The sequence below is a fragment of the Drosophila ficusphila genome, unplaced genomic scaffold (genome assembly GCF_018152265.1).
Source record: "Drosophila ficusphila isolate 14025-0441.05 unplaced genomic scaffold, ASM1815226v1 contig_106, whole genome shotgun sequence".
In the NCBI taxonomy this organism is placed as follows: Eukaryota; Metazoa; Arthropoda; class Insecta; order Diptera; family Drosophilidae; genus Drosophila; species Drosophila ficusphila.
In genome coordinates, this window is record NW_025063993.1 from 4,111,707 (window position 1) to 4,119,920 (window position 8,214).

Below are 8,214 nucleotides of genomic sequence, written 5' to 3' on the forward strand. Positions count from 1 at the left end.
TCAAAGTAAATGGAGAGCGATTAATTCGTGCCTCGAATAAAGGGAATACATCCAGTGGCTCACGAAGGAATTCATTAAACCGAAGTTTTAGATATTGCAGGGGTTAGATATGGAATGCTTATTTATCCAAGCTTAAAGTTATCATAGGTATAAAACATTAAGCAAATTTACACATTTAGGGTATATGAGTTTGATATTTTACTTAAGCATCTGCTTTTTTCACAAAAACTAACTAGCTTACTAAAATTACTCAAATTGTATGAGACTAACCGCAGTTTTGAAGAAATATTGTGTAAGTTAACCAAAACAAAATAGCTTTTGTTCCTACCCAAAGTTTAATCTTTTCTGTGGTATAAAATGAAAATAAAATTGTTTGGCTTAAAATATTCCGTGATTGATTCGATTTTGAGAAAATTAAATTGTTTTCGTTTAAAGTTGTTTAATTAATTAAGTCCAATCGTTCAACTTTTACAGTGCAGAAGCGCCGCGGAGAGTGAAGTTTTGGTTGGAAAACAAGCTCGTATATCACGCACGCCTGGTCAGAGATCGGGGGAATATCCTGAGTGACAGGTGGCTCAGGTGCAAAGGAAAAGCCGCCAGGTGAGAAGAGCGCCGGAGAAGAAGAAGAGTCAGCCAGTCATCGCCGAGTCCCAAAAGTAGGCAACACTTTTACACCCTGTCGTCCCAATGATGATGATGGATGAGGTCTCGCTTACGCGAAGATATTCGGTGAAAGATCTATTTCGGCTCAGCTCAGTGTAATTCATAATGCAAACATGTGTTGCCAAGACATTTTCCAAAAAAAAGAGGCAAAGTGGAAAGCATTTAGCCGAAGACACAAATTACTTGAATCTGAGGGGGTCTAAAGCAACGAATTAATTATGCTAAGCTGTTTATGGTTGGGGAAAACCAGAATAATTGAGTGCGGTGGAGGCTGACCAAGGAGTCACATTTTGATTGATATGAGCTCTGCCTTAAATAATAGTTGCAATTAGTTCAATAAACTGTTTTTTACATCTAGAATAATAAATATTCGCCAGCTTTAAAAACATTAAAATCTGGATGAAATTGTTTTTCTCATTTGTTTTTAAAATCACTTGGCAAATAATCAATTTTAATATTTACTACTAAATCAGTTGTGCATCCGCGTTGCTAAACTAACAAATCATTAACAACTTCAAAGGCATCATATGATTTACTTGTTTTCCTGGATAATGGTATTTATTTAAAGCTACGTAAAAAATGGATAAAATTAGTTGTGCGTGCCGAACGTGTTAAGTAAATAGAGAAGAAATTCCACATGCCACACGTTAAACCAAACAAACTGAAAATATCCCAAGACCATACAGTTTATTTTATTTAAATTTGATACGAAGCAGGATAGCAGCACTTCAAATTGATATACACATTTTTTACAGCATTTTAAAATGGTTCAACGAACCACTTGATATCCAATATGTGGGTGACATATAAATTGAATTTTATTGTTTATTTACTGTTATTTGTAGTTGTAAGTTTTTGGTGCTGGCGGTCCGATTATCATTGAAAGAAATTAATGGGAAGAAAACCATTTTTACAAATTTTTTATAGAGGGACAAAAGAATAAATTATCTTGTAAATTTTAACTTGTCTGTTGATTGTTTTTCTTCAATACTTATTTATGAATAGTTAAAATTGTTCATTTGGAAATTTTTTTCTTGTAATCAATAAGTAATATAGTAGTCTCTGTTTTCAAATTAAATAAATGAGTTGAGTTTTTTAATTCTTTTTTTTTGTGAGTTGTTGAAGTTAAAAATAAAAGTTTTAAAGAAGTTTAGGGCTATTTTAAAAGTCGACAACTCCCAGTTGGTACTTTTTATCATATGTTTTTTGTTTTGTTTTGGTGTCACAGGTATTGCCGTTCTCTAACTGGAATTTAATAAAAGCAATGAATATGCAGAGGGAAAATTGCGAAAAATGATCTGAATTGCGTCCATAAAGTTCCGGCTGGCCAAGTGGCCAATAAATGCAATCAAATGATGCCAATCGCACAGCCACTTCTCCCTTCTCTTTCTAAGTGTTTGCCACTCTGCACTTCAGCTGTTCTCCCTTCTCTTTCAGCCATTGTTCTTGCCTCTCTGTCTGTCATTTCTTTTGTTTTACCTTGGCATTATTTGCACTTAAGTGCGACCATAAAAATTCGATGCGATTCGGGGCAGCTATGGTGAAAGAGACAGCAACAAAAGTGGGAAATATATGGAGTGGTGTGAAAGAGATAGGGGAGGTGGAACCACCTTCTTTGGGGGGGTAATTGCAACTTTGTTGTTCGCTCACGTTCGCCTTTTGCTATGGCTTTATTTACACTTGAACTTAAAATTGTGGCACGCGCACAACGGTCACACGCACACCGACACGCACTCACTTAGAGACACACCCACACACGCACGCACGCACAAACGGTAAACCACACGCACTGACTGGGGGAGTGAGCGAGAGGAAGATAGCTAAGTGATCATACATTCGTTGAGTTAATATTAGGTAAATCATGATAAAGTAATTAATAAAAAGAAATCTGTTATGTTATTATTTCAATAAAATAGGTCAACTGGGGTAAGAATATTGGAATCAGCAAACCTAACTTTAAGATGATCCAAAAATGTCTATTCAATAAGAATATTATAAAAGGTTATATTTGTTTTTTTTTTTCGAAAATATGATTATTTTAAAATATTGTTCAATTTTTTAATAAACGTAAGGACGAAAAACAAATTACCGATAATTCGTAATAAGAAATTAATAACTTTACATTGTCTTTTTAAAGTGTTCACTCTTCATGTCTCCCTTGCATAAATTCGTGTTAAACTTCCTTCGCATAAACGCACAGCTGCAGCATGATACACGTGTACTTACTTGCTGACTTTGCCCAGCTTTTCAGCATTCATTTTCTCCCCGGTCAACCGACTCGTAATCATAGAAACGAGTGTTCTTGGCCAGGCCCACCTGAACATTTTGTGGACTGAAATTGAGGTTCAACTTAGGAATTGTCAAAGATTTAGTGCCCCATCGATTGTAAAAGGTAGGGAGCCAAAGTTAAAGCCGTTCACAGGGAAGAGCCTATTGTACGCTTTCGGGCTTTCGGACAAACTGTCTGTCCACACTTGTTCTGGCTTTCTTTTTTTTGACGATATATCAACAATCCCGCAACGATCCATTGATTTGGGAACAGCGAGTAAATACAGCAAAACCGTTGCGGCGAAATTTTCGGGGCAACCCTTCAGCTGCGCTTACATCAATTACTTTGAGAGTTTTTTAGCCGGTGGGTGGTGGAAAAAAGTTGGTGGGGAGGGGCAAGGAAAATGGGGAGAGCCATTCGAGAGCAGTTGGATTGCTGTTTTGCCTTTTCAGCGGTCGCCAGCGCAACGCTTTTCAATTTGACAAATACGAATTCGAGTGCCCACCAGAAACAAAAATAGAAAGCCCTTTCGAAACGTACATATCGCCTTATTCGAATATACCCTTCCACAATGTTCCAACATTTAAAATCAAATTTTTTCTTAAGCATCCAATAGTATTTTTTTCAATATTTTAAGATTTTTCATATAGTTTTTTTTGAACAAGAAACAATTGTAATTCACAAAACAACTGCTTTGCAAAGATGTTGGGTAAAATAAATAATATATTATATTTTTATCCAGAGGATAGTGTAACTATCTAGCTTATCAAAAAAGTTTGGTTAGCGAACGAGGCCGGGCAAACAAATTTGTGCTTCATGTGGGAGGATGATGGGTGAGGAAAACCTGCGGTTGCGTGGCTTTTCTCCCCACGGAGTCGGAGGGAATTCGCTGTATTTTTGCGTTTTTTTTGTTCACGCCGCGTTGCTACGTCAAAAGGAGTCGGCCAAGCATATAAATTAAATGATGGTCGGCGTTGGGCGATTGAAATTAGGCGGTCGACAGAGCGATGGATGTAAAAGTTGCGCGAATCAAATTTTAACAAGTTTTTTTTGGAGGGTGGAAACAGGTCATTGCATTTCTGCCTGCCTTCGTCACTACAAAGATTCGTTGCTGCTTTTGGGACCAATTTCCGACCGCATAAATAACACTGCAGAAAGCCAAGTCCAACGAGGCTGGCCAAGAGCAGCTAGAGAATCATCTAAGATATCGCCGGACCATTTATCATCTGGGGAAATGCAGTTGAGGCCATTAGGAGAAAGTGCACCCGGTGCCGGACTTATGGAAACCATGGGCCATGTGTCTATGCTCAATGGAGTCCCGCACAAGGGAGTCGTAAGGATCAGGGAAAAGTGGGGAAGTATTGACTCCAATGAAATATGCCGGAACATTGCGGCGGAAGAGGAACCACAGCGATGATTACGTGGCATAGGAACAATCCATTTAAGTAATCATAGACTGAATAATGGATGCAGCCTGTCACTGAGCGGGTTTTATTGATAGGGGCCACAATAATTTATTCGAATGTTTGGGTGAATTTAAGAGCATAAGCTAAATGGAATTACTTTTATTTCCACATAATGTCGAGTTACTTATCTTAATGACAATAAATATCCTAAAATAAACAATCATAGGGCATGGTAAAATTTATTATAAATTATAGTATATATAAAACAAATACCAAGAATAAAATTATGCATTTATTGTCCTGTGACATAACAAACTCAAAATTAATGCGGTACTTCAAACTTAAAAAAAAATCTACAAATTTTATAATTTCTTGCTGAACTATGCCGCTCAAGAGTAACGTTTGTATATACTCAAAGAATTAAAGTTACATAAATTACCAACGAAACCGAGTCCAAAAGTTCTTAATTGTTTGCCATTAACAAGTTGGTTCTCAATGATCCGTATCTCAAAATCCCCTGAGACACATTATGGTCTTTACCTCAATTAAGAACATTAAGAACTAATTTGTGATGAGTGGAGGTAATGGTGATGAAACTATGTAAAATAAGGTGGCTTCCCCTTTTGTTCTGAGTCCCAGTGGTCAAGTTGATTTTCAAGGTGCTGAGAGCTTAACCTGGTGACCCAAGCACGTGCAGCGTCTCTTTGGCGAAATGGAATTTTGAAAATTGCGCATACGCCATGTGGCAGTCGTTGGCATTCCTGTCGGCATCCCATCAACCGTCAAGGGAAAGACAGCCAAATGTCAACAACATCTAGAGTGTGGCATTTTCAAATTAAAGCTGCGGCTGCAGCAATCACATCTTTTCCGATTCCTGCAGTTACGTGAAAAAATTAGCTTATGAAGTGAAAAGGAAGAGCTGGAGGATCTGAAAACTACTGCTGATTTAATTTTTGTAGAATTATTTATATTTCAAAATAATCTTTATATGTGCATATATGGTAATTATATGTTTTCCTTAATTATGAAAATGATTAATTTGTTGCAAGTTTTAGATTTTATTTCTCAGCCTATTTACCTTATATATTACGTTTTTAAATATCTTCCTTAACTAATTAAAACAAGATTTTGCATTCGTCTTCCTTATAGCTCCTGCGAAGTGTACGAAAGTGTCGATAGCTTCGCCTCCTTTCAGACCTTTCAAAAGGGAAAACCAAACAAAACCAGTGCTAACGGAAATTGCTGAACAATACCAGGAAATGTAACACGCACACACTCAATTACATGCCACACACGAGCAAACACATCAGTCGAACACACGCACACCCTTACACCCACACACACTCGCAGGCCAGACAGGCGGCAACAGTGTTGGTAGCACAATCCACATTACGTATACGCAGTGAATGCTCGAGTTGAGTTGACTTGCGGCATGTTGACAACACTTCGCAATTGGGTTAATTGTACATCGACGCGCTTTTCGACGAGACCTCCTTTCACCAAGTGAAAAGTGTGTGCGCACACTTTGCCTTAAATATGGGTCAAAGCATTGGCACAAACTGGATTCCGGTGGCTCTGAGCCTCGTGTTTGGGTAAGGATTGTACAGCGAACTTGATTTCTATTCAATAAACATTGTACTTTTGTTGTTTTAAATTGTAATACAAATCAAGAATTTTTAAAGTGGCTTAAAATGTATTTTTGTTAGCAACCTAATAAAAAATTGGAAACTAAAAGGCGGTATTTTGAATTTAATATTTTTATTACATAAATGTATTTCTCTGGACAAATAAAAAGTATATTTCTAAAATATTAAACAAAACCCTTCAATGTTTTCTTATAATTAAAAATTATTAATAATAATTTTTAAAAATTATTGATAATTTTTCAATCCACATTTTTAGCAAAATGTAAAAGGCTTTAAAGCTCCACAGATTTTTTGGTATCCCCTGCTAAAATATTATTTTTAGCCCTTCAATGAAATATTCAAGTGTATTTAATATCGAATTCCTGGAAAATCACTGAACCCCTATCAGGGGACAAATTTTACCAATAAAGCCGCTCAACCAATATGAGAGTTCTTCAGTTCCTCCAGTCAATATATTTTCCTTATGACGCCCACACGTCGTGGATGTTTGGGTTAGCTCAAGTGCCATAAATATGCAAATCTATTACGTGATTTCTTTTACAGATTGTTTGCAAAGCAAGCCAGCCAAAAGTAAGCTCAAAATGGTTGAATTCAAAATGGGCTTTTAGGGTATATGGCTTGATATACAAGTTTGCTAAAATTATTTTTGATTGAGGATTTGCTTAAAGTAAAATTTAAGGTTAAACTTGATAAATTTACAAAAAATAACAGACATGTTTTTATCTCACATATTTGGAATTAATTTTGCTCAAGATATATGTGCTAATAATATTGCATCATGCGTTTTAGTTTTTAATTTTTTGTGGGCTAACTTTTTAAAATTTTTTCTATGCAGGAGAAAATGGAAGCCGCTCCCTCAACACTTGATTTTATAATCAATTATGTGACATTAAACATTTACTTAACCCATTTAAAGCTGATTACACCCGGCAATTAAATGTAAATTAACATGTTCTACTTGCACTTTTTGTTTGCTTTGCCAGCGAAATGATAATAAATTAAAATTCATTTAATAAGGTTGCAAATTTGCATAATTAATGCATTCGCCAGCCACCGGGTTAAATCTGCGTGGCCAAATAAGCCCACAAGGTTTCTTTTGTGGTCAAAATGTCCTTTAAAGCTGAGGAAGTCATTTAAAACGCATTTTAATAGCTGATATTGCAAAAACTTACAATGGATAAAATTAAGGAAGGCGTTGCGAAAGTAATGGCATACGTCGCCTGTAATTTGCATTCAGTTCGTGCATTTCATTTAAATTAATTAATGAAGCGTGGAAAATTTACAAAAGGAGCAAGCAAACGGAAATAATTGTAAGAAAGCCGAGGTGTTACCATACGAATATATTAAACTCATAAATTAAACACTATAAGATCAGTGCACTATTGGTTTTCATAAATTTTAAATAAATAAAACATATATAGAGCTTAATCTACTTACACAACGTAAAACGTAAAACCAATACGACTGGCTTATTTTTCGCATTCCGGCTTTCCCCAACGCCTGCTGTCAAATATAGTCCTTAAATGGCCTTTTAGATACCATTAGCCGGTCCCATAATTGTCGGTTTACTTTTCAGCAGCTGACCAACATTAAAAGTTTTTACTGTCCAGCTTTAATGGCTGTAAAAAAAAGATGAGCGTCCTGAAAAGGAAAATAGAAAGGAGGCAAGCCAACATTTATGACAGCATTTTCATGCTCATATGAACAATCCTTGCCAGATCTCGAGAATTTTTTAGCCTTTCAAATTTTATGGCCTGGCATTAAATTGACGCCAAATGGTGGAGACAGCCAGAGGAAGTGAGAGGAAGGTATTAATTTGCCCTTGGGGTGAGGGCGGATCCTTCCGCCCCAACTCCTCCTGCCACATCAATTTAATGTGCTCCAGCTAATTTGCTTTTTATTAAGAGATGCCCGAGCATTCGCCAACACGGGGACTCAGCAGCTGCAAGAAGGCGTTAAGTGAGAAGGTGGGCGTGGCACGGGGGAGTGTCGGGGGGGGGTGGGGAAGATACCAGGTTGCATGTCCTGCGGAGATCCTTGCTCGCCTACCGTAGACAAACAGCGTGCACAGCATTTACAGCACACGGTTTATTATGCTGTAAATAATGTAAATAAAAGGAAAAGCAAACAGGAGACGTGGAACTGCGTTTGGTTACCCTGGAAGTTAATGACAATAAATTGTAATGGAATGTTTATATTACCATTAAAAAGTTTATTATTAAAGATTAGT